This window comes from Hyla sarda, chromosome 2 (assembly GCF_029499605.1).
Source record: "Hyla sarda isolate aHylSar1 chromosome 2, aHylSar1.hap1, whole genome shotgun sequence".
NCBI classification, from domain to species: Eukaryota; Metazoa; Chordata; class Amphibia; order Anura; family Hylidae; genus Hyla; species Hyla sarda.
This window is the reverse complement of record NC_079190.1, coordinates 205,732,639-205,759,567: the sequence shown is the minus strand read 5'-3', so window position 1 is coordinate 205,759,567 and position 26,929 is coordinate 205,732,639. Positions and strand designations below refer to the sequence as shown.

The 26,929-nt window shown below is 40.7% G+C and overlaps 1 protein-coding gene across 3 annotated transcripts in view; it reads right to left on the bottom strand.

The window, feature by feature from the left end:
• Positions 1–26,929, bottom strand: part of FRMPD4 (FERM and PDZ domain containing 4) — a 461,151-nt gene that overhangs the window by 273,592 nt on the left and 160,630 nt on the right. Inside the window, exon 1 of one of the 3 annotated variants that reach the window (XM_056556171.1) lies at positions 18,114–18,781. The exons of the other annotated variants lie outside the window; for them this stretch is intronic. The gene's annotated coding sequence lies outside the window, so the exon portion shown is untranslated. Of the gene's footprint in view, positions 1–18,113; positions 18,782–26,929 lie in introns of those variants that run through there. 3 annotated transcript variants of the gene reach the window in all.

The window sequence follows — 26,929 nt, the reverse complement described above, 5'->3', positions numbered from 1 at the left end:
GGTCTTCAACCTGCGGACCTCCAGATGTTTCAAAACTACAACTCCCAGCATGTCTGGACAGCCGATGGCTGTCCGGGCATGCTGGGTGTTGTAGTTTTGCTACATCTGGAGGTCCGCAGGTTGAAGACCACTGAGAAGGGATCGTGCTGAAAAACTCTGCTTATACTCGAGTATATACGGTAAATTGCCGTGGGTGGGAAAATGGCATAGTGGGGCGATTTACAAGACATAAGAGGTCACCTGGTCTCTGGGGGAATCCGTCCACACACTGCACTGTAGTCTTATACCACAGGAGACCATGTGACTTCTGACATATTATCTCTGGCTGCACGGAACTCAGACACAATACTAAATAAAATCCCTGCCACTTGCGGGACCTGGTATGGTCCCATGCATGAAAACAGGAAAAAGCACCAGACAGAGATAATAAATGCATATTACATACTAACATAACTTGGCATCATGGACTCAAACAAATATAAAAAAAAAAAAAGGAAGATCCATTTAACCCCTTCATGACCCAGCCCATTTTCACCTTCATGACCTGGGCATTTTTTGAAAATCTGACCACTGTCACTTTAAACATTAATAACTCTGGAATGCTTTTACTTATCATTCTGATTCTGAGATTGTTTTTTCGTGACATATTCTACTTTATGTTATTGGTAAAATTTCACTGATATTTGTATCCTTTCTTGGTAAAAAATCTAAAAATTTCATGAAAATTTAGAAAATTTAGCATTTTTCTAATTTTGAAAGTCTCTGCTTGAAAGGAAAATGGATATTCCAAATAAATTACATATTGATTCACATATACAATATGTCTACTTTGGGTTTGCATAAAAAAATTGACAAGTTTTTACTTTTGGAGGGCACCAGAGGGCTTCAAAGTTCCGCAGCAATTTTCCAATTTTTCTCAAGATTTTCAAAATCGTAATTTTTCAGGGCCCAGTTCAGGTTGAAAGTGGATTTTAAGGGTCTTCATATTAGAAATACCCCATAAATGACCCCATTATAAAAACTGCACCCCCCAAAGTATTCAAAATGACATTCAGTAAGTGTTTTAACCCTTTAGGTGTTTCACAGGAATAGCAGCAAAGTGAAGGAGAAAATTCTAAATCTTCATTTTTTACACTCGCATTTTCTTGTAGACCCAATTTTTGAATTTTTACAAGGGGTAAAAGGAGAGAAATCACCCTAAAATTTGTAACCCAATTTCTCTCGAGTAAGGAAATACCTCATATGCGTATGTAAAGTGTTCGGCGGGCGCAGTAGAGGGCTCAGAAGGGAAGGAGCATCAATGGGATTTTGGAGAGTGAGTTTTTCTGAAAGGGTTTTTGGGGGGCATATCCCATTTAGGAAGCCCCTATGGTGCCAGAACAGTGGACCCCCCCCACATGTGACCCCATTTTGGAAACTATACCCCTCATGGAATTTAATAAGGGGTGCAGTGAGCATTTACACCCCACTGGTGTTTGACATATATTTGAAACAGTGGACTGTGCAAATCAAAAATTTTATTTTTCATTTTCACAGACCACTGTTCCAAAAATCTGTCATACACCAGTGGGGTGTAAATGCTCACTGCACCCCTTATTAAATTCCGTGAGGGGTGTAGTTTCCAAAATGGGGTCACATATGGATATTTATTGTTTTGCGTTTGTCAGAACTGCTGTAACAATCAGCCACCCCTGTGCAAATCGCCTCAAATGTACATGGCGCACTCTCCCTTCTGGGCCTTGTTGTGCGCCCCCAGAGCACTTTGCGCCCATATATGGGGTATCTCCGTAGTCGGGAGAAATTGCGTTACAAATTTTGGGGGTCTTTTTTCCCTTTTACCTCTTGTGAAAATGAAAAGTATAGGGCAACACCAGCATGTCAGTGTGAAAAATTAATTTTTTTACACTAACATGCTGGTGTAGACCCCAACTTCACCTTTTCATAAGGGGTTAAAGAAGAAAAAGCCCCCAAAAATTTGTAAGGCAATTTCTCCCGAGTACGGCGATACCCCATATGTGTCCCAAAACTGTTGCCCTGAATTACGACAGGGCTTCAAAGTGAGAGCGCCATGCGCATTTGAGGCCTGAATTAGGGATTTGCATAGGGGTGGACATAGGGGTATTCTATGCCAATGATTCCCAAACAGGGTGCCTCCAGCTGTTGCAAAACTCCCAGCATGCCTGGACAGTAAATGGCTGTCCGGCAATACTGAGAGTTATTATTTTGCAACAGCTGGAGGCTCCGTTTTGGAAACAGTAGCGTACCAGACGTTTTTCATTTTTTGGGGGGAGGGGGGCTGTGTAGGGGTATGTGTGTATGTAGTGTTTTTAACTTTTTTTTTAGGTTAGTGTTAGTGTAGTGTAGTGTTTTTAGGGTACAGTCACATGGGCAGAGGTTCACAGCAAGTTTGCCGCTGGAAGTTTGAGCTGCAGCGCAAAATTTGCGCCATCTCAAACTTGCAGCACTCACTGTAAACCTCCGCCCATGTGAGTGTACCCTGTACATTCACATTGGGGGGAGGGAGAAAACATCCAGCTGTTGCAAACTCCGAGCATGCCCTTTGGCTGTCCGTGCATGCTGGGAGTTGTAGTTTTGCAACAGCTGGAGGAACACTGGTTTGGAAACACTAAGTTAAGTAATAAACTTTCAAGTGTTTTGCAACCAAACTTAGTGTTTCCAAACCAGTGTGCCTCCAGCTGTTGCAAAACTACAACTCCCAGCATGCATGGTCTGTCAGTGCATACTGGGAGTTATAGTTTTGCAACAATTGCAACAGCTGGAGGCACTATGGTAGGAAACGGACAATGTTTCCCAACTAGTGTGCCTCCAGTTGTTGCAAAACTACAACTCCCAGCATGCCCAGACTGCCCAGGCATGCTGGAATAGTGTTGAGCGGCATAGGCCATATTCGAATTCGCGAATATTCGCGAATATATGGAGGAATATTCGTCATACATTCGCGAATATTCGCATATTCGTTATATCCTCGTTTTATTTTCGCGTATGCGAAAATACACACATGCGAAAATTAGCATATGTGGAAATTCGCATATGCGAAAATTAGCATATGCTAATTTTCGCATATGCGAAGTTTTGCGCGCCAGTCTCACACAGTAGTATTACAGCCTTCTTTACACCACACAAGCTGGAAGCAGAGAGGGGTGATCACTGTGATGTGTGATGTGAAGAAAAAAAAAAAACAAAAAAAAAAACGAATATTCGTAATTACGAATATATAGCGCTATATTCGCGAAATTCGCGAATTCGCGAATATGCGATATTCGCGAATAATATTCGAATTGCGAATATTCGCGAGCAACACTATGCTGGAAGTTGTAGTTCGGCAATATCTGAAGGATCAGATGTTGCCGAACTACAACTTCCAGCATGCTTGGGCAGTCTGGGCATGCTGGGAGTTGTAGTTTTGCAACATCTGGAGGTCCACAGTTTGGAGACCACTGTATAATGGTCTCCAATCTGTGCTCTTCCAGATGTTAGAGAACTACAACTCCCAGCATGCCTGGACAGACTGAGCATGCTGAGATTTGTAGTTTTGCAACATCTGGAAGAGCACAGATTGGAGACCATTATACAGTGGTCTCCAAACTGTGGGCCTCCAGATGTTGCAAAACTACAACTCCCAGCATGCCCAGAAAGCCAAAGGCTGTCTGGGCATGCTGGGAGTTGCAGTTTTGAAACTCTCAGAGACAGCAGTGAAATCGCTTTACGGCGATCTCACTGCTGCCAATGAAGATGCCGCACTGCTGCCGGAAACTCACCTCCGGGACGCAGCGCAGCCGGGACCGCATGGAGGACGCCGGGACCGCTCGGGACGCCGCATGGACGGGTAAGTGACGCCGGGGGACGGGTCAGGGACACTTAGCAGAGCGGTGTGTGTCCCGATCCCCGTGATCGGGACTTACACACCGCGCTGCTAAGTATTCTGAGAGCGAAACGCTGCTATCAGCTAGTCAGATTTGACCAGCTGATAGCAGCGATCGCTGGGGGGGGGTGGGGGATGAAACCCCCCGTGGTCGCACGGTAAGATGGCTGGCTATCAGTGATAGCCACCATCTTTCCGGGCGCTGCGGGATGCCGCGAGTAGCGGCAGTAATGTTCATGACGTACCTGTATGTCATGGGTCGGGAACACCTTGCCACCCATGACGTACAGGTATGTCATAGGTCGGGAAGGGGTTAAAATGAATGTGTATTTGATGGGCTATTGGTTTGTTGAACAGAACTCAATAGTGAAAAGTAAGGCCATAAAATAAGTGGGAAAAGAGTCTTACTGTCAGGGCTGGTTCTGCCTATAGGCAAAATAGGCAGCTGCCTAGAGCGCCCTCTTGATGGGGGCACCGCTCTTCCCGCTGCAAGAAAGTTAGTAACCCGACAGCATCTAAAGCGCCCACCACTCATCCAAAGTACCTGCACAGCCAGATCCACCGTAGTGTGAGGAGTGGGTTTGTTACAGTGTGTCACCCCAGTAGTAAGTTGGGGCCTGTCAAAGGACAGAGCCAATGGGCGGGGTCAAGGGGCAACAAAATTAGCTTTCACCTAGCGTGGCAAAAAACCTTGCATCAGCTAGCCCTGCTTACTGTTAAACTTGTTAAGCTTTAACTATATATACAGTGACCCCCCGACCTACGATGGCCCCGACATACAATCATTTCAACATACGATGGCCTCTCAGAGGCTATCGCATGTTGAAGGTAGCATCAACATACGATGCTTTTGTATGTCGGTGCCATCACATAAACGGCTATCCGGCAGCGCAGACTGCTTCAGCTGCCACCGGATAGCCGTTTATGGTGCCCCGTGTGGTCCGCTGACGATCACTTACCTGTCCTCAGGCCTCCGGCGCGTCCTCTTCGGGATCCCCTGCATGTCGGCGCTCTCCATCGACGTCATCACGTCGCTGTGCATGCCGTCCCGTCATCCAATAGGAGCGGCGTGCGTAGCGACGTGATGGCGGCGGCGGAGAGCGAGGATGTCGGGGAAGCAGAGGCCTTGCCAGAGCGTCGGGGACAGGTGAGTACAACTTCCTCTACCAGTGGTCTTCAACCTACGGACCTCCAGATGTTGCAAAACTACAACTCCCAGCATGCCCGGACAGCCGTTGGCTGTCCGGACATGCTGGGTGTTGTGGTTTTGCAACATCTGGAGGTCCGCAGGTTGTAGACCACTGTCATATACTTTACATTGCACGGATCCCTCAACATACGATGGTTTCAACAAACGATGGTCCATTTGGAACGGATTACCATCGTATGTTGAGGGACCACTGTAGTGTTGTATTGTAACTAGACATATTGATCAGTAGATCCAGACCACAATATAATGTGTATGGGGGCCTCCTGACTGTCCTATTGGATGATATTGTTTTGCCAGGGCATAAACCGTTGTCAGGCCTGGCGGAGGTTTGTCTCCTTCTCCCTACAGAAATAAAGCTGCCTTTTCCGCTAAGCATGCATGCCAATGAGTGGGCCAGGAAAGCAGCCAACCAAATAAACATTCAGCCAACTACTATCTTGTGTTCGTAGCCACTATTATAAGATGGATTGGCCATGCACATATATACTGTAACTAACAAAGGAAAGTTGTTTATTTAAGTTACAAAATAAGCCAAACTGCTAGGCTTTATATACAAGAAGACACATTCATTAGTACTGTATAAATTAAATGAAGATACTTCCTTATATTATATAACCGGATGAGGAACACATCTGTCAGAGGTCTTTACACATTGCTCCCACGTAACTATTAATGTGATGGAAAACAAAAGCCACGAAAAACAGCGCTGGTCCATTCTTCAGGCCTTGCACATAGAGGATATGAATAATTAAAATAAAATGCTTTATTAGAAGTGTCATATATTTAAATTCTGAGGTTAAAAATGGTACAATAATCTTTCACCACTTGCCATCATATTTGCATTCGCTTTATTTGACTTTATGCATAATACATTGCTCCGGCAAACATTGTCATGCACGAGGCATATACTCGATATTACCACACCAATTGGACAGCTTCTTCCTACAAAGTCAAAATAATTAATTCTGCTTGTAGCAGAAGGACAGATAATGAAATGCCCAATCTTAAGTCTTGCAGCTTAAAGCAGCTATCTTCTGCTGACCATGCAAGCGACAGCAATAGAATGCTTTATGTGATTATTTGCAGTCACATCACCAAACACCGTACCTACTTGCCATATAAATTCACAAGCGAAGAAGGGAGAGCACAGTCTGTGCCCCGAGGCAACCCATTTCTGACTGATTACTATGTCTTTATGTGCCACAGAGTAAAATCTTACACGTAAATGGACGGAGAAAATGACATAAATTACCAAATAAATATGCAGACGATATTATAAACTAAGGGCTGTGAGACAGTTACATAGGAAAAGGAAAGAGTGCAGAAGATTATTTCGGAGCACGGGAAGAACAAAATTAACTTATACAGTAGTATTGACTGAGATGAGGATGTTGTGAAACATTGCAAATTACTTTCCTAAACGTGTCTAAGTAATTGATAATCTCGGAGTGCACCCCCTCCTGAGATGTTTATTCAATGGTTGGATAGCAGACAACATAAGAAGAAAAAAATATCGGGGTCCGTCTCTAATGCATCATCTTTTCATTTCATGTTACATGAGAGCCAAAGACTTTCACACTGAACTGGTTTGGAAAAATAAATATTTTTTTTATATAAAAATTCTTTGTTGCTTTTTATCAATATTTGTAAAAATATATCAATTAACTACACTATCTTATATGTTACCTGGCCATCCTTCTAATCTATCCTATAAAGTGATCTATGCTTAATATAAATGTAATGTGCTTGTGAGTTCTCATTCTGCATAATATCATTTCCTCTGGTATTGACCCTGCTCTTGACCTCTGACCTTGGTATGGTTACTATTTGTGTCTTAGATGTTGCCTTCTGACCTTAGCTTGTCTCCTGATTTTGTTTTTGGTTCTGATTTTGTCTTTGTCATTACCATCTGGTTCTGACCTGATCAGTTTGATATGTCCTTGGCAGCCCCAGTTGGGAATGCCATTTAGGGCCGATCGTCCAAGTAGGTAGGTAAAGTGGTGTGGGTGGAGATCAGGGATGCACTGAACCCCTTTCTTAACATCAATAAATCTATATATATATTAATTACCTATAATTTAGGCGGAACTCCAATAGTTTTTTCAATTTTACAAAAAATATTGTGCACTGTCAGATTTTTCTAAATGATGTATATTTTAAATTTCGTGCCTAATTCCCTAAACAAAAGATGCTCTTCTCCTTGATCTTTGCCATAAATAACTAGGCATTAGGAAACAAACCGCACCTGTCTTCAGTGCAAGACCCAGCATCGTAAAATCACTGGGTCTTGTGATGGAGATGGGTTCTGTTGTTACGCCGAGCGCTCCGGATCCCTGCTCCTCCCCGGAGCGCTCGCGGCATCTCTCTCTCTGCAGCGCCCCGGTCAGACCCGCTGACCGGGAGTGCTGCACTGACATTTCCGGCGGGGATGCGATTCGCATAGCGGGACGCGCCCGCTCGCGAATCGCATCCCAAGTCACTAACCCGTCCCGGTCCCCAGCTCTCTGAGATTTAAAGGGCCAGTGCACCAATGATTGGTGCCTGGCCCAATCAGCCTAATTAGCTTCCACCTGCTCCCTGGCTATATTACCTCACTTCACCTGCACTTCCTTGCCGGATCTTGTTGCCTTGTGCCAGTGAAAGCGTTTAGTGTTGTCCAAAGCCTGTGTTCCAGATCTTCTGCTATCCACATTGACTACGAACCTTGCTGCCTGCCCCGACCTTCTGCTACGTCTGACCTTGCCTCTGCCTAGTCCTTCTGTCCCACGCCTTCTCAGCAGTCAGCAAGGTTGAGCCATTGCCGGTGGATACGACCTGGTTGCTACCGCCCCAGCAAGACCATCCCGCTTTGCGGCGGGCTCTGGTGAATACCAGTAGCATCTTAGAACCGGTCCACCGACACGGTCCACGCCAATCCCTCGCTGACACAGAGGATCCACATCCAGCTAGCCGAATCGTGACATCTGTGGAGACGAAGTGGGAAGCTACTAGCATCAGAGAGCAGCAGGGTAACAGGATGAAAATGGCTTCCATTCAGGCATTTAGGTGTTACATTTAAAATGAATTGTGCAGGGTTGTTTGTAAAAAAAAATAAAAAATAAACATAATAGGCACACTTTAATCAGTAAGTAGATGCTTGGTGTTTGTAGACTATAGTTTATGGTAAACTTAAGTTTGATACCTTTAAATGTCTCTTGGCCAAACAGAGCAGAAAGTGTAATTTTCATAGTTATGGCAAAATTTGTGTTGGAGGTGTGCCATATTCACTGCCAAGGTGTGTCATTGTATGACAATTTAATACAAATAATAAATTACATCTTGCTAAATTAATGAAAACTTGGATTGTACCTTGCAAACATTTACACTTTCGGGAAACACTGCCTGTCCACATGATAACAACTGCATACTGCTTTCTGACGGTGCTGAAAAGTGAAAAGTCAGCCCATGTTATACGCCACAGCAAAACATGTAGAAGTGAGGTATACATTTTTTATAGTGAAAGTTAATGACAGACCATACATACATTGTCAAAAATGTACTAATGTCTTTGGTATATAGTTAAGCATATATAGTTTAGAAAGAAGAAGGAGATAGAAAAAAAAAAAGTTGATACTCACCTTTCAATGCTTTGGAGCTCCAATGCTGCTGGTCTAGAGTCCACCACCACCAATTTGCTGAAGCATGTGACCATTATAGCCAATCACTAGCTGCAGCGGTCATGTACTTGTTAAAAAATAATACTGTGGATAGTGATTGGCTGAATGGCATATTCTACGTCCAGCCTATTTTCACAATTTTTTTTTTTTTACCATATGCAGGTATGATCAAAAAGCTAAAAAAAAAAGAATTCCTTATTTTTTATTTTAGTATTATTATTATTATTATTAGTTGTTATTGGTTTTTTTAACTTTATATCAAAATATAATGTTCTCACTCTCATATGCATTGTCAAAATAAATACTGTATATACTCGAGTATAAGCCGACCCGAGTATAAGCCGAGACCCCTAATTTCAACCCAAAATCCCAGGAAAAGTTATTGACTCGAGTATAAGCCTAGGGTGGGAAATACATAATACCCCCTGTCATCATCCAGACCCATCATTAACATCCTCATCATCATCACCGCCTGTCATCATCCAGACCCTCATCATCATCACCTGTCATCATCCCCTTGTCATCATCCCACACCCCCCCCCTTCATCATCCCCTTGTCATCATCCCCACCCCCTTCATCATCCCCTTGTCATCATCCCCACCCCCCTTCATCATCCCACACCCCCCCTTCATCATCCTCTTGTCATCATCCCACACCCCCCCTTCATCATCCTCTTGTCATCATCCGCCCTCAGTGGTCTTCAACCTGCGGACCTCCAGAGGTTTCAAAATTACAACTCCCAGCAAGCCCGGGCAGCCATCGGCTGGAGGTCCGCAGGTTGAAGACCACTGCGGCCTTCGACATCATCCAGCCCCCTCTCACCCCCTTTAGTTCTGTACTCACCTCCGCTCGGCGCTGGTCCGGTGCTGCAGGACTGTCCGATGAGGAGGTCGTCCGGTGGGATAGTGGTTCCGGGCTGCTATCTTCACTGGGGGCACCTCTTCTCCGCGCTTCGGGCCCAGAATAAAGGCGTTGCCTTGACGATGACGCAGAAGTACGTTGGCAATGAACGTACCTCTGCGTCGTTGTCAAGGCAACGTGACTATTCTGGGGCTGGGCCCGAAGCGCTTAGAAGAGGCCTCCCCGGTGAAGATAGCAGCCCGGAACCACTATCCCACCGGACGACCTCCTCTCCGGACAGTCCTGCAGCACCGGACCAGCGCTGAGCGGAGGCGAGTACTGTACAGAACTAAAGGGGGTGAGAGGGGGCTGGATGATGTCGAAGGCCGCAGTGGTCTTCAACCTGCGGACCTCCGGAGGTTTCAAAACTACAACTCCCTACAACTGGGAGTTGTAGTTTTGAAACCTCTGGAGGTCCGCAGGTTGAAGACCGCTGCGGGTGGAGAGTTCACTCGAGTATAAGCCGAGGGGGGTGTTTTCAGCACGAAAAATCGTGCTGAAAAACTTGGCTTATACTCGAGTATATATATATATATATATATATATATATATATATATATATATATATATATATGTATATATATATATATATATATATATATATATGTATATATATATATATATATATATATATATATATATATACATATATATATATATATATATATATATATATATATATGGTATGTGTACTTTTTTCCAACAAACTTTATAGTTGTTATGTATGTATGTATGTAAATTTTAGCTTATTTCCGATCATTAACTGGTATTTGAGATTTGTGTAAAGAAACAAGTTGATTGCTTACAATGTTTTTTGTTATAGTTGCTAAGTGGAGATAGGGAGGGTTTGGAAAGCCAAACAATAGTAACAGTTACCTATTTGTGTGGATTCGGGGATCACATATTTTCCATGCATGAATTCACAGATACAGGTCACGAATGCCAAGTGTGTCAATGTTATACAGTATAAAAATACCTTTTTCAAATTTTTATATATATTATGTGTCTTTATTAGCAATTTCAATATATATTATTTGATTAAAATTATATCTATTATATATCTAATTATTTTTTATTGATTTATTCATTTTTACATAAGTATTGCCCTTACCAAGAATGCTTGGAGGACATGAGCACCTGATATGTCCGTACAGCACACATCTGTGCAGATTATTGATAAAAGTGTCTTCTGACCATTAGATCAGTATTATTATCATAAATCTCAGGAGTAGTTTGGATTGGCAGATGAGCATGCCACCCTGCCACAACAATCAAAATCTATGGCACCAGTTTTTATGGGGGGGGGGGGGGGTTGAGTTGGGGCTTCTGTTTATATACACATCTTACTTGTTAACCCCTTAAGGACCGGGCGTAATGTAATGTAATGATATCAGTCATTTTACCCAAAAATCTACGGCAAAACAGGAAAAAAAATCATTGTGCGACAAAATTGAAAAAATACAGCCATTTTGTAACTTTTGGGGGATTCCGTTTCTACGTAGTCCATTTTTCGGTAAAAATGACACCTTATCTTTATTCTATAGGTCCATACGGTTAAAATGATACCCTATTTGTATAAGTTTGATTTTGTATTGCTTCAGAAAAAAATCATAACTACATGCAGGAAAATGTATACGTTTAAAATTGTCATCTTCTGACCCCTAGAACTTTTTTATTTTTCCGTGTTCAGGGCGCTATGAGGGTTCATTTTTTGCGCTGTGATCTGAAGTTTTTGTCGGTACCAAGATATTCATCTTTTCCTGATATAAAAAGTGACCAAAAATATGCTTTTTTGGACCTTGGAATTTGTTTGCGCGTACGCCATTGACCGTGCGGTATAATTAGCGGTATATTTTTTTTAATCGGACATTTCCACACCCATAGGGGGCTATAACATTGCATTTACTGATCTTTAACTGTGTTCAATGCATCTCAATAGGGATGCATTGATCAGGGTTTTCGGCGATTGATTGCTCAAGCCTGGATCTCAGGCTTGAAGCATTCAATCGGCGATCGGACTGCAGGAAGGAAGGTAAGAGACCTTCCTCCTGTAGCACAGCTGTTCGGGAGGCCGCAATTTCACCGTGGCAATCCCGAACAGCTCCCTGAGCTAACCGGCACTTTTTACTTTCCCTTTTAGCCGCGTGGCTCAGCTTTGAGCGCGCGGCTAAAGGGTTAAAAGCGCGCGGCACCGTGATCAGTGCTGCACGCTATTAGAGGCGGGTCCCGGCTTCACTATGGTGTCGGGCCCGCCGTGATATGATGCGGGGTCACCGTGGGACCCCGCGTTATATCACGGGAGCGGGACCAAGGATGTACTCATAAGTCCTTAGTCCTTAAGGGGTTAATGGTCTCATTTTTTGGGGGGGGGGGATTTGCACATTTTTGGGGAACTGCATATTTTTTGCATTTTTTTAACTTACAATATAAGTGATTTCTAAAGACTTATCTTTGTAGACCACTTTAAATGCAGTGGTCATTAATTTAGCATTTTTTAATTCACAGAATTACAATGCATTGATTGAAAAGATACCCCACAAACATAGACCACCCTCAGTGCTGCTCTAGAAACCTGCTTTACAAAGTAAGAAATGTTGCTGTGAAGTCATTTTGTTACTTTTGGTGGACTTGCACAATATTTATGATAAATTATGTGCATGTCTGCCAAAAAATCCACAACAAAAGTATCTTGAAAAGTCACACACAAAACAACTCAGTGATAAATCTCCCCCCATGGTACCCACCAATATTAATAGGAGGTCAATAAACTAACAATAGTCCCTTTGCAGCAATGGTCACAAAGGGATCAGCACTTGGAAACTATATAATAGAAAATGTTATAGGAGATAATACTATAGAATTAGACATTGCTCCAACCACATTATGCTATTCTAGGCTTTTCTATATGATTAATGCTACTACCTCTCTAAGTAATATCACACAATAGGCTCACAAGACTCATGCAAATCTTTACAGTTTCCATTATATTCCATTACTCTATAGGTTACTTCCCAAGGTTGTCTACTTTCCAGCTTGGACCTTTTATGCTGTTTTAGCAAACGCATGAAAGCTTAGATGTATAAGGAGAAATCGGTCTAATCGAGCAAAAAATAAAAAAAATAAAGAAAACCTTGCTGTACTCCTTTTTCCTACTATTACAAGAACAGCTTTACATTCTCCTTGCTTGACCTTTATTTAATAGTATTACTACTATAGTATTACTTTCTTCAAAATTGAATTATTATTATATTACGGTTAGTAGAATTTGTTGCCATTTAACTGTACTGACAACATCTGGTACAATATAAAAAATTCTGTGATGGATAAGGCTTGTATCTCTGAAGAACACTAGGTTTGTGGATTGTTGGAAGGTTTATGCATACTGCACTCTGCTCTAGATAACTGTGGATACTGTTGCTCGCGAATATTCACAATTAGAATTTTATTCGCGAATATCACATATTCGCGAATTCGAGAATATTCGCGAATATAGCACTATATATTCTAAATTACGAACAGTCGCTTTTTTTTCACAGTACACATCACAGTGATCACCCCTCTCTGCTTCCAGCTTGTGTGGTCTAAAGAAGGCTCTAATACTACTGTGTGAGACCGCCGGGGCGAATATTCGCATATGCGAATATTCGCGAATATTGATCTCTCCTTTCTGCTGCTTCTATCAAGTTACACTGGTATACATGCTATAAAGTTCATAAATTTTCACATATACGAATGTTCGCATATGCGAATTAACACTTATGCAAAAAAAAACGGGAATATTACGATTAAACGAATTTAGCGAATATATGACGAATATTCTTCCATATATTCGTGAAATATTGCAAATTTGAATATGGCCTATGCCGCTCAACACTAGTGCTGAGGAATTTACTGTTTTGTATTTGTTCTTGTCCAATAAGAAGGGCTACTGCTGTACTGGGCGACCACATCAATATCAACACTGCTTTAAAAAAAATTGCTCTATAAACTGAGCTTAAAGAGTATGGCTATATTTATTGTTATTATTGTTCTTACTGTTTGATATTTACAAATCTGTAACAGAAGATAAACTGTAGATTTGATGAGTGCTTACCTTAAATCAGGTGCTTTACCTTCCAAATTTGTTAATAGTGTGTTGAACTGGATATATAGTCTATCTTTTGGAATATTACATTTGAAAAATCTGTTATAGATGGTATTTATTATTATTATCATTATTATTATAATCATTATTATTATTACTATTCTTCTTCTTCCTCTTACTATTAATACTAATAGTATCAGTATTATTATTAATAATTACAATAATACACTCCACAATAAACACTCGGGTTTTAGTAAATGAGGGCCATATAGTATATGATTTCCTTAGATTGTAAGCTGTAAGCTTGTCTTTCTCTAAATGCCATGCAGGCTTAAATATGTATACAGTAACCCCCAGCCCCCCCCCCCCCCCCCCGACATGCGATGGCCCCGACATATGATCAAATTGATATACAATGGCCTCTCAGAGGCCATCGCATGTCGATGTCAGCATCGACATATGATGCTTTTATATGTCGGGGCCATCGCATTAACTTCTATCTGACAGCGCAAAATGCTTAAGCTGCTGTCGGATAGCAGTTTAAGCATCCCGGGCAGGTTCACTTACCTATCCCCGCTGCTCCGGGTCCACTTTGCGATCCTCCGGTGTCTTCTGCATCTTCTCCGGGGTCGGGGCCTCGCTTTCCGGCATCGTTACTACGTTGCTGCGCACGCCGTGCGTAATAACATCACCAGAAAGCGAGGCCCGGACCCCGGAGAAGATGCGGAAGAAGCCCGAGGATCCCGAAGAAGACGCCGGAGCAGCGGGACAGCTTCGGGAGCCCCTGGGACAGCATAGGGAGCGGTGAGGACGCGGTCTGGAGCGGCGGGGACAGGTGAGTATTAAATGCACTTTTTACATTGCACGGATCCCTCAACATACGATGGATTCGACAAACGTATGTTGAGGGACCACTGTATTGTATTTTCTATTATTACTTAAAAGCTGTATTTTTTTCTTCCTATCCTCATCCATATCAACCCTATCCTCACCTAAATTGTCGATTGGCATAGAAATCGTAACACAAAACTGTGGCCACCCTGATGTTGCTCCTCTCTGCTTCGTGACTGGCTCCTTCTTAGGGGCCTTCATTTTCCCACCCACTATATACCCTACCCTAAAACTTTGTGAATCGTTTGTTGCAAAAATGTACCTTGTCCCTATCCATCCTCTTTGTTTCCTCTTCTCAAAAATTCTGCCTTTTCACCTGGTCTTAGTGTTTGGCCTATGAGCAGATGTTGGCAGGTTCAGGATGCTAGATTTTATCAGGGATGGATTGTGGTTTACAGTAAATGGCTTCAAAAGTGCTGCAGAGCCCTGTTCACTAGGTTTTTTGGAAGACTCAACAGCTTTGTCATTATTTTACTTAACTTTTTTCTTCTCCCTCTTCCTTTTCTAGAGTTGAAGCCTCTTTTGAACACCTGTGCCTAGGCTCTGGCCCTGCTAGGCAAGTCCTTTTTCTCTCTTTCACCATGTTGGAATCCCATTCTCATCTGCCACCTCCACCATTTCTTGGGAAAGTGACCTGTTTTCTCAGAATCTACAAAACTGCATCTATTTGGGTGGGTGCATTCTTTTCTTTTTTTTTTTTTTTTATAAATCCAGCTACTACAAAGAGGAGAGGTACCAATTGCTCTCCTAATGGTACAGAGTTCCCATAATTCTGCATAAAATCTATCCTTAAATGTCACCTCTTTGCTAGATTTCTATTGGGTTTCTATTTTGAATCATCTGGAGAATGCGGCTATGGCCCATATGCCGGCGCTGTGGAGGCGACCAAATGCCGTTGAAGCCCCCTTTCCCCTGAAGTCCCCCTTTTTTTTGTCTTTCTTATCCCTCTGCTCTCCATCTTGCAGTCCCCCCTCCTATTCCTATTTCCCTTTCCTACTTTATTATTTGTTCAAGTTTGTTTACATAAGCTTATGCTGGTGACACCTGCTAGATTGCCTCTGTTAGGCTATGTTCACATGGGGAAATGTCCGAATGGAAATTCTCCATGAGGCTATTCGCCTCTATGCGGATTTCTGGTATAACATGGGGGCACTAGGACCAATCGGGAATTTAGCGTCTCATAGACGGCAATGCGGCATCTGCTATGTGAACAGTGCAACAGAATCCCATTAACATTTGTTGTGTGCTCTGTTCACACGGCAGAATTTCCATGGCAGCAACATTTGTGGTGGAAATCCTGATTGCGGCTTCAACAAAAACATTGCTGATTTCGCTTGAAACTGCATTGCCGTCTACGTGACAGCACATTGAGCTGTCCTAGCCCCGGCATGAGCTGTCCTAGTACTATTTTTGGACAGATAGCCAACAGTGCTAATTTCTTCCCTTTGCAAAGTGGTTGTGCTGTTTTCTGTTACCATAAAACTTAATAAAAATAGCATGAAATACAAGTATTTTTCCAGGTCATATACAAATTTACAAATTGGTATAATTCTTTCACTGAAAACAAAAAAAGCCAAATTCTCTACACGATCAAGTGTTATGAGAACTATGTAACCAAGATCAAACCAACATATTGTTATTTTAGCACCATTATTATCTTTAAAAATCAACTATAAAGTACTATTTCATACACTATATGAATTACCCAAGACCATTCAATGATAAAACAACCATGAAACAACTCTCTGTAATTTTCTTCGGCAATAAAAGTGATAAAACTAAATGGACTTTTTGGGATGCTATTTCATGAGCAGCCAGCAATTCTTCTGGCATTTTACAGTATACATTTCATCCAAGTTACACTTGTGGATTCGAGAGATGAAATTGTAAAATGCTGTTTACCGCCACAAGTCGTACCAAGAGGCTTATGATTCAGCACATTTTAGAGCCATTTGTAACTGCATAAAAGTAACACAGTCTGCTTGATCTATAGAAAGCTAATACTGTCCATAATCTTCAATGTGGCTTGTTGCTTGTAGCAATATATAGCAATAGTTACACTAGTGTTGAGCGGCATAGGCCATATTCGAATTCGCGAATATTCGCGAATATATGGACGAATATTCGTCATATATTCGCGAATATTCGCATATTCGTTATATTCTCATTTTATTTTCGCATATGCGAACATTCGCGTATGCGAAAATTAACATATGTGAATATTAGCACATAAAAATTAGTGTACGCGAACATTCGCATATGCGAATATTCGCACATGCTAATTTTCGCATATGCGAATTTACGCGCGCCAGTCTCACACAGTAGTATTACAGCCTTATTTACACCACACAAGCTGGAAGCAGAGAGGGGTGATCACTGTGATGTGTACTGTGATGAAATAAAAAAAAAAAAAAAAAAAAACGAATATTCGTAATTACGAATATATAGCGCTATATTCGCGAAATTCGCGAATTCGCGAATATGCGATATTCGCGAATAATATTCGAATTGCGAATATTCGCGAGCAACACTAAGTTACACATACACATATTAGATGAAGACACAACACTGTTACACCACAGTTACAGAGACTTGCAAACATACACACTCACAGTCTACATATCATACAGAAAAGACTTCAGCGATAGCAGTGATGAAGATTCTCAACATTAAACATCAGCTATATGCCAGAATTCCATCACGATGAACATTATTCTTACGTTTAACTGCATTTCATACTGTCACAGGGAAAAAAAAGAACTACTATTTTTGACAAACTGCTCTAATCAACTTATATGTCAAGAAACCCATATTCCGCTAGTAGGGAAATGTTCGGCGCTGCATAAGCAGCCACTGAAAACCGATTGGAATAATTTATCACTGTATTCTGAGATCTATGACCCAGGACTATTTGTCTTGTGCTTGTTTTGCACCTTCCATCAAATGATGTCTACATTCTACAGGACACAGGCATAGACAAATTGGAAAGAGACATGCTTAAAGTAAATGCAACAACGTACCGGCACATAGCAGGGCTTGGTCATTTAACAATTTAGCATTACATGTTCATTCACAATGATATCTCTCTGTGTGAAGATGATGCAATGGATCTACCTGCAGTCCCAGTGAAAAACCAAACATTGTGCATTGCTATAGAGTGTGTTGTACCAAAATAAAAAAAATCCTCTCTGTTACATCTCACTGATTTAGTTCTGCTATGTCTGTATATAAGAAAACGTAATACATTGATATTAGGGAAGGTAGGTAAACAGGCAGCACACGTATTCAGGAACAAAGTAATACCTTGTATTACTAGATGCCAACACAGAGACAATAATACCATTGTTTATTTACCTTATACGTTACCAAGAACAAATGCCATTACTGTCACAGTGACAAATTGTCTCTTCCTTCCCCTTCAAATGTACATTGTCACACTCTCTGACTGCAGGAATAAAAAAGTGCTTAAGAATAATTGGAAATCTTACCTTCCCTTTGCTTTTTGTAGAGTGTCCCCCAAGAGTATAATGGTAAAGTGATGCCTGCAGCTCACAGAGAGAGGGGTAGCGGTGTCTGAACTCTGCAGCTCCCTTTGAATACATTGTTGATAAACATGTCAAGTTCACATTCAAGAATCTCCTCTGGTTCCCATCTCTGATACTGCTGCTGCTGCTTCTTCCCATTCATACTAAATAAAACGGTTCGCGGACTGTGACAAAGTCACAGCATCTGTTTTCAGACTTGTTTATGAAATACAATAGCCCAAATTAAGAGACGCCACTGAGCAATAGATTGTGTCAAAGCGGAAGAGGGAAAATATCAGTTTGCTGCAAAAACTGTCTTCCCATCTTCAGTACCTACATGTAAGCCAAGCCACAGACAACAGGTGAAGACACTAAATCCAGTGATATAAGCTCCATCTCTGGGTGGTATCCGGTGCTGGTGTCCTCCATCAGGTAGCTCACGCAGTACTGCAGTCCATAATTCTAGAAAGAGAAAAACTCTCTCTATTTAGACTACATTCAATGTAACCAATGGGAAAACCAGCCAAAGGACTTGATGTTTTTTGCAGAGCTTGAAAATACTAAAGCTCCTCTGCCTTTGCTATTTTCTTCCCTTTTGCTAACATTCACTTTGAATGAGGAAGGGAAATGCACTGCCCATCCTCTCATGAGGACAGGATGCATTTATGTGAAACATGAGGAGAATGCCTAATGCTGAGGCAGCCTAGGACTGCATTCCCAATGAGCTCTCATTACAGGCATGCTGTAGAGTTACACTGTCTGGTATTACCTTCCCCAATTACTCTGTCTCCCATTCTTTACAATACACAAGGCTGCTGGATCATTAAATAGAAGAAACAGACATTAAAAGTGTTTCAGTGCCCTGTGCATACTGCTTTCCCATTGCTGACACTGTTCTCAAACAGAAACATCAAACTATGGCTTGATCCAAACTTTTAGCGACAAAATATTAATGTGGTACCTCCAGTATTCCCTATATTCATGTTTTATACATATATACTCCTTATTAACCAAGTTCCGCTGTCTGTTATTAATTGGAAAAAAATTGTTTTTGTGTTTATGATATTTAAGGTTTTTGCAGTTTCCTTCCAAAGACAATATGCTCTGAGTGTTTTCTTGCTTCTTATAAATGTTATGAAATAATTGTTATGAAATACCACTAGAACAGTCATTTCCCATTCAGTATTTTGGGGCCTTTTTTAACCTGTATAATGGCCATAAAGCTCAATAGTAAAACAGTTTTTTGTCCGCACATGTATATGACTTTTATGTCTGTAATTGAGAGCATAGTAAATTTTTTGGTCTTTAAAATGTCTGTTTTTAAATGGCCCAGAGTATGCCTTATTTTAATAGTCATTTTTTGGGCTATAGCTTTTGCTGAAGACCAATAAACGAAAAAAAAAAATGCCTGAAAAATGGAAGTAAAAACAATATACAAGCTGGTGTGCTCATGTATCTCCAGTTTTCCCATAGAGATGCATTGGGGAGGGGTGCGTGTTGACCCCTGCTCCGTGCACATAAAAAATTGCAGAAGGACTTCTGTGATCAGACACTGCTCCCCTATTCTTTGTATAGGGATAGATTTCGGGACTACCCATTTAAGGGGATATTCGGAGTTAAAATTTGTCTCCAGATCAGGGCCCTGGGTCTTTGTTAATAATAGAGTTGTGAGTTATGCCTGCACAATAGGCATGGGCCACTAGTGTTTGTAAAAAAAAAAGCCTTATCATCAAAACTCTCTCAAAGGAAACAGCAAGCCAACCACAGGTAATATAGTTTTCTGTCACCTTTTTACAGACCAGTTAGAGGCTGTGCTGAGCCGCAGGATGCACCTCTCCTCCCTCCACCACCCTTCCCTGCCTTAATTTTCTGGAGGACAAGGCATGTACATCAGTTATGCAATGCATGCCTCCTCCCTCCCCCACTGCTTCCTGCCTTGCATAACTGATGTATACAGCTTATCCTTCAACCTGTTATTCAGTAGTTCAGTACAGCCTCTTTGACACTTTGAGCATGATCATAACCTGACAGATTTTCTTTAAAGAATTTATTCACTGAAATGTATTGTTGGGGACATGTGATTGTTCTATTTTAATTAATATGTTATTTTTCAAATTCTTCTTGGAAAAAAAGAATGGTGTAACTTAAATCTGCATTATACTGTTCCTCTATTATTCCTCCAAAAATGTATGAATACATTGACAACCGGTGTTACTATTTTTCTTGTTAATGGAGGATATTTGTACACAATAGGACACTGTTCAATTGGTACTATATCAACAATGTTTTGCAGTGATAAACTTTACTGGTGTAAAAACACCCAGATGTCAATGTATTTATACATTTCCAGGAGGAATAACAGAGTTGTTGGACAATGAAGATATCTAAGGTGATTCAGAGTTTTTAAGGAAAGCAATTATTCAGTAAATACAATACTAAAGACATAGCTCACAGCTTTTCAATAATGGAGCTGTACCCTAAAGTATATGACTACTATTTTAGAGTACTTTTACAAACCATCTTTCTATTTGTTTACACTAACATACAGTATAACACTGATAAAATAACTACATTTGTAATTCTGGAAGATTTACATGGTGGCAAGCACATGGAAACTACAATTTGGGACTGGACAAAGTCTCTTGGCTCCATCATAAATTACAAGAATTTATTTACTGTGAAAATTGTAAATGTATAGAGCATATTCTTTCAAGATCTGGCTATAAATTAATGTTAAAATAGATTTAAGAAAGAATTCCATTTTATTGTAAAATACTGTATACAGGGCTATTAGTTTTAATGTAGAATGTTGATTCACAGATCTGTGGGATTTTCAGTAGAGGTAAGGAAGGAATTTCCCACTTTACTGCAAATTAGGCCTATGGCATTTAAAAGTTGTTTTTTTTATTTCCACTGGTTCACCTGGGGTTTGTATATATAATAGGTAGGACTTGATGGGCTTATGTCTATTTTCAACCCTACAAACTATGTAACTGGATAAATATATACAGTATGTTGACTCTGACTTTACACTGCATGAGGAACATATAAAAAGATGCCGTCAGGGAACTTGTTTTAGATGAACTTGTTAGGGAACTTCTTTTAGTGACTGGGAAAGGTGTAAGTCCATGCAATAATTTAATAAATACTATATCGGTTATATTAATATTGCATAGCAGCATAAGTGATCATTCAAAACGTTGTCATCAAGTGTTCATAAACATTAACAAATGTGTAAGAACAATACATTGTGTTGAACGTACTATCTGTGCATATCATATTGCCAAGGCCTAAAAGATTGCCTGTCAGTTTTATGCTGATAAGCAATAATGTGTGCCTATGCGAGTTTACCAAAGCATTATACGAGTGATCAGCAGACTGCATTGTGCAGTCTCCTATTGGTACTAAATATAGTTAAATAAAGTATATTATGAAAAATCAACACTAAAAAAATTAGCATTACATTTTTTTAGTTTTGTACGGTTAAAAAACCATGTATACAGTATTGCTGCAGTTTTCCTGTCCATTGTAAAAACAATAAAAAGCATGTAAGTTGACATGCACCTCAGAAGGATTCTATTTAAAAATGTCTCATCTCGCAAAATGTGAATCCACATACAGCATTGGTATCCCTCCAAAGATCCATGAAACATATAACAGTGATGCTTAGAATCAAAGTAATGCATTATATATGCTTCACACTGAATGCAACAAATTGTATTAAGAACATGTCGGAATTTATGTTATTTTCCTCCAAAATGAATTATTAAACATTAGTCAATAAGATTTAAACTATGTGATTACTATTGAGACACACCCCTTAATCAATTCAGGCCTTTTTTTTTGGTCCCATTGCCACCAGTGTATAAAATCCAGCTCCTACCTATGCAGTCTGACTTAACAAACGCTTGTGAAAGAATGGGTCATTCTAAAGAGATCACGGGATTCCAGCATGATACTGTATTAGGAAGCTTCTGCTGCAACAAGTTCATTTTTCCCTCCTTTGATCAACTGTGACGGGTATTATTGGAATGCTGAAGCCTTTAGGAACCAACCATGAAGTAGAGGCTACATAAAGTTACAAAGCAGTTGGCAAGTGCTGTGGCCCATTGTGCATAAAAGTTACCAATTCTGCTGACTCAATAACTGCAAAGTTCCTTACCTCATATGGTATTAATATCAGCACGAAAACTGCACAAAAATGGTGGCCTAGGACCAACTAGGAGCTGTAGCCCATAGGTTTTCTTAACAAAGCAGCTGCATACAAGCCTTACATCACCAAGCACAATGCCAAGCATCGGATGGAGTTGTGTAAAGCATGGCACTGGGCTCTGGAGCAGAGGAAATGTGTTCTGCACAGTGACGAATCATGTCTCTCTACTTGGCAGTCTGATGGATGAGTCTGGGTTTGGCAAATGTCAGGAGAACATTACCTGTCTGACTGCATTGTACTAACTATAAAGTTTGGTAGAGAAGGTATAAGGCTATGGGGTTGTTTATCACATCACAGGTCGGCCTAGGTCCCTTAGTTCCACTGTAAGGAAATCTTAATGGTTTAGCATACCAAGACATTTTAAATAATTTAATCCTTCCAACTTTGTGGCACCAGTTTGGGTTTGGGCCTTTTCTCTCCAAGCATGACTATGCCCTACTGCATAAAGCAAGGTCTATTAATGGCATGGTATGGTGAGTTTTGTGTGGAAGAACTTGACTGGCTGCACAAAGCTTTTGGATGAGCTAGAATAGAAATTGTGAACCCCTTTTGTCCAACATTATTGTCTGACCTCACAAATGCTGTTCTGGATGAATGGAAAAAAAATCCCAAAACTTTGTAGAAAGTGCAAGCTGTTATAACTGCAAAGGTAGGATCTACTCAATTTTGATGCCTACAGGGGACATTTGGCATTGTTATCTTTGGAAAGTGAGTTTTGAAGTCATTTTATTTGCTTTGGTTTTGCTTATGTGCGACACATTATTATACTATCAGGGTGGGGGGGGGTTGATAAATTTAGTGCACATAAGCTTAAAACAATAATCACTTCAGAACACCATTTTGCATGGTGTTTCTTTCTGGAGGGTGCAAATGAAAGTTGCTTAGGTAAAACTGTTTTGCACTTTCTACACACAGTTGCAAAAAAGTGCTTAGGTACACATTTTGTATGCCCGTAGTAAGTTAAAAAAAAAACAAAAAAAACTCTAAATGTAACAAATCTCCCTCTATGGGTTTAAAATGTGAAGAACTAAAAGCTCCTGTAGGTGTAATGTAAGAGTCCCAATAGTTTTGTCCACATACAGATGTAGCAAGGGTAATTTTCGTCCCCAATTATCTTGATCTTTGGTGCATTACAACATCCCAACACAACACAATGCTTTGTCAGGTTAACACATTCAAGATAACCATGGCTACATTTTGTAGTGTATGTACCACAAAATACAACCCCCTTACTAGGGTTGTACTCCGGTGGAAAACTTTTTTATTTAAATCAACTGATGCCAGAAAGTTAAACAGATTTGTAAATGACTTCTATTAAAAAATATTTATCCTTCCAGTACTTTTTAGCAGCTGTATGCTACAGAGGAAATTTTTTTATTTTTTTTATTTATTTTTTGTCTTGTCCACTGTGCTCTCTGCTAACACCTGATGACAGTATCAGGAACTGTCCAGAGCAGGAGAAAATCCCCATTGCAAACCTATGCTGCTCTGGACAGTTCCTGACATGGACAAAGGAGTCAGCAAGAGCACTGTTGACAAGACAAAAAATAAATTCAAAAGGAAAAGAACTTCCTCTGTCGCATACAGCTGCTAAAAAGTACTGGAAGGGTAAAGATTTTTTAATAGAAGTCATTTACAAATATGTTTAACTTTCTGGCACCAGTTGATTTAAAAAAAAATGTTTTCCACCGGAGTACCCCTTTAAGGGAAAATAACAAAAACAATATTGATCTCAGAATGTTGCAATACAAAACAATTACATTTTTTTAAATCCCATTCTTAATATAAAGTTCATTTTGCCACAGTCACAGATTATCTGTAACAGTGAAGATGGGTGACACCTGATATAGCTGCTACTTACAAAATGATGGTCAGCTAGCTTTCCAAGACATATCTACATAGGTACAGTGAAACCTCTCTAAAACATCACCTCTGTAAGAAGACCACTGTTTTCCAGACCAGACTTTGTGTGATTATATATTATGTATAGGAAACATTTACTTAAAGAAGTTTCACCATAATTTAGGGCTCTAAGAAAGTGGGGTGATCACTTCTTTGGGCACTATAAGGCCCCTTTCACACTGCCGGTATGCTCTGTCAAATACGGCCGTCAAACTCCCTTTTCAATTTTTTTTTATTGTTTATTTTTTTTTACAGTTTGACGGACGTAATTTTGAAGGGTCATAATGGCCAATACCGGGTCCAGATGGACCACATTATAGTCAATGGGGTCCATCAAGCGCTGTTATTTTCAGAGAGAATTGCCGGAGAAAAAAACGGTGCAAGCAAATCCAAAAAGACGGGCTTCACACTACCTGTCTGCAGCAGTGCAAATGTAGCCTAATTATGTATTGTGAGAAGGTAAAAGGTATCATGGTGGATGGGCGATATGTGTCACCAAGGCTCCTGACTTTGGTGAAGTAAGAGCCAGTATTCATTCGGTGTCTGAGCTGCGATGCAGACTGACACTATGGTCGTAGTATGGCTGGAACACCAATCCGGGACGGCTCTTACTGGGAATGACCACGTGCAGGGTGGGGTCATTGCCCACAATCCAGGCCGCCTTTTGTTGGCCTTTCACCAGCTGAGAGGGATTTGCTAGTTGCAGTTAACACTGCCAGAGAGAGCTGAGAGTGGAGTTCTTCCCTATGTTTGCTCCAAGGTTGGAAGCTAGTGAGCAGCTTGCCTGGAGGCCTGGAAAAGACTTGCTTGATGCCGCATGGCATAGTCTGAGGTGTGAACAAACACCTAAGGAATACAGGTGGACTTTTTTGATGTTTTCCTTTGTTCTGCATTTGGAGAATGTTTGCTGTGTGACAAGTGTGAATGAAACACTGAACTTTGATTTGGAAAATACTGCTTCCTTGCCTCTATACTGCAACCGCACCTATTTGCAAGAGCGAGTCATCACAGTATATAAAATAATCACAGGGACAATTATTACAGGAAGTTATTTCCCCAGACATTTGTGATGTTTTTTTTTTTAAACAACTTGAGTCACAGTGGAACACAAAACAGAATGAATCTATACAACAAAAGTTAAAGGGGTACTCCACTGGAAAACACTTTTTTTAATCAACTGGTGCCAGAAAGTTAAACATATTTGTAAATTACTTCTATTAAAAAATCTTAATCCTTCCAGTAATTACCAGCTGCTATATGCTTAACAGGAAGTTCTTTTTCTTTTTGAATTTCCTTTCTGTCTGACCACAGTACTTTCTGCTAACACCTCTGTCCATTTTAGGAACTGTCTAGAGCAGGATAGGTTTGCTATGGGGATTTTCTCCTACTCTGGACAGTTCCTAAAATGGACAGAGGTGTCAACAAAGAGCACTGTGGTCAGAAAGAAAGGAAATTCAAAAAGAAAAGAACTTCCTGTGGAGCAAATAGCAGCTAATAAGTAAGGATTAAGATTTTTTAATAGAAGTAATCTACAAATATGTTTAACTTTCTCACACCAGTTGATAAATTTTTTTTTCCAGTGGAATACCCCTTTAAGGATAATTATTTAAAAAAAAATAATGCACTACAACATACCTAAATGCAACGCCCCTCCCCCCCCTTAATCCACAAATAGGAATGGGAAAGTGCCAGGATAGATAGTATACCTTTCAAAATTCTTTCCCACCCTGCAGTGCTGCCTGAGGTAAAGTTCTGTTATAGTTGAAAAAACAGATATGACATCTTGACTACAATTTCCCACAAGGCATGTGAGAGAATTAGATTAAGTGCAAAATGTTCTGTGGTCTCCTGAGCTCAAAATTCAATATTTGGACCCATAAGTGCTTTTTGGTGTAAGCCAAAGATTGGACACTACCAAAATACAAAGGACAAAAACTGTCTGATTTTTCCCAGGACAACCAATCACAGCTCAACTTTCATATCTTAATGAGATCAGGCATAAAATGAAAGCTAAGCTGTGATTGGTTATTATGGGTAAAACTTGACCGTGTTTGCCCTCAGGCAGATTGATAACTCTCGACCACAGTAATTATCATGAATCATGAAAATGGCGGCCTTCAGCCTTATGGTGCTTCTCTTCACTAAGACCTGAAAAGCTTTTGAAAGTTAAGATAAATGAAAACAGGGAAATTCTGGATGAAACCATAGTAAGAGCTGCACTGTAGGAGAAATTAGTGTCCATATGTATATCTGCATAGACTTAAAGATGTGCTCTGGTGATCTTAACTTATCTCCTATCCACAGGATAGGGCATAAGTGTTGGATCGCTTGGGTTTGGACCACTGGTACCTCCACCATCTCCTGCCTGGGCCAATCCCCGACTGAAGCAGAACATTGCTGCAGCTGGTGAATGGCTGAGTGGGCGTTACTTGCGCTTGTCTTGGAAAGTTGTGGCTGGTAAGTAGCTGTACCCTGTACTCGAGATCACAGGCATTCCCAGCAGTCAGACCCAACCCTCTTGCGATTAGACACTTAGCCCATATTCTGAGGATAGGGGATAAGTTCAGTTCCCGAAGTATCCCTTTAAGACTAACATAAACATGCTACAAGGCTAACAAAGGTTAAAATGTTTGTCATTGACTGAACTTCCTTAATCTTGTATACT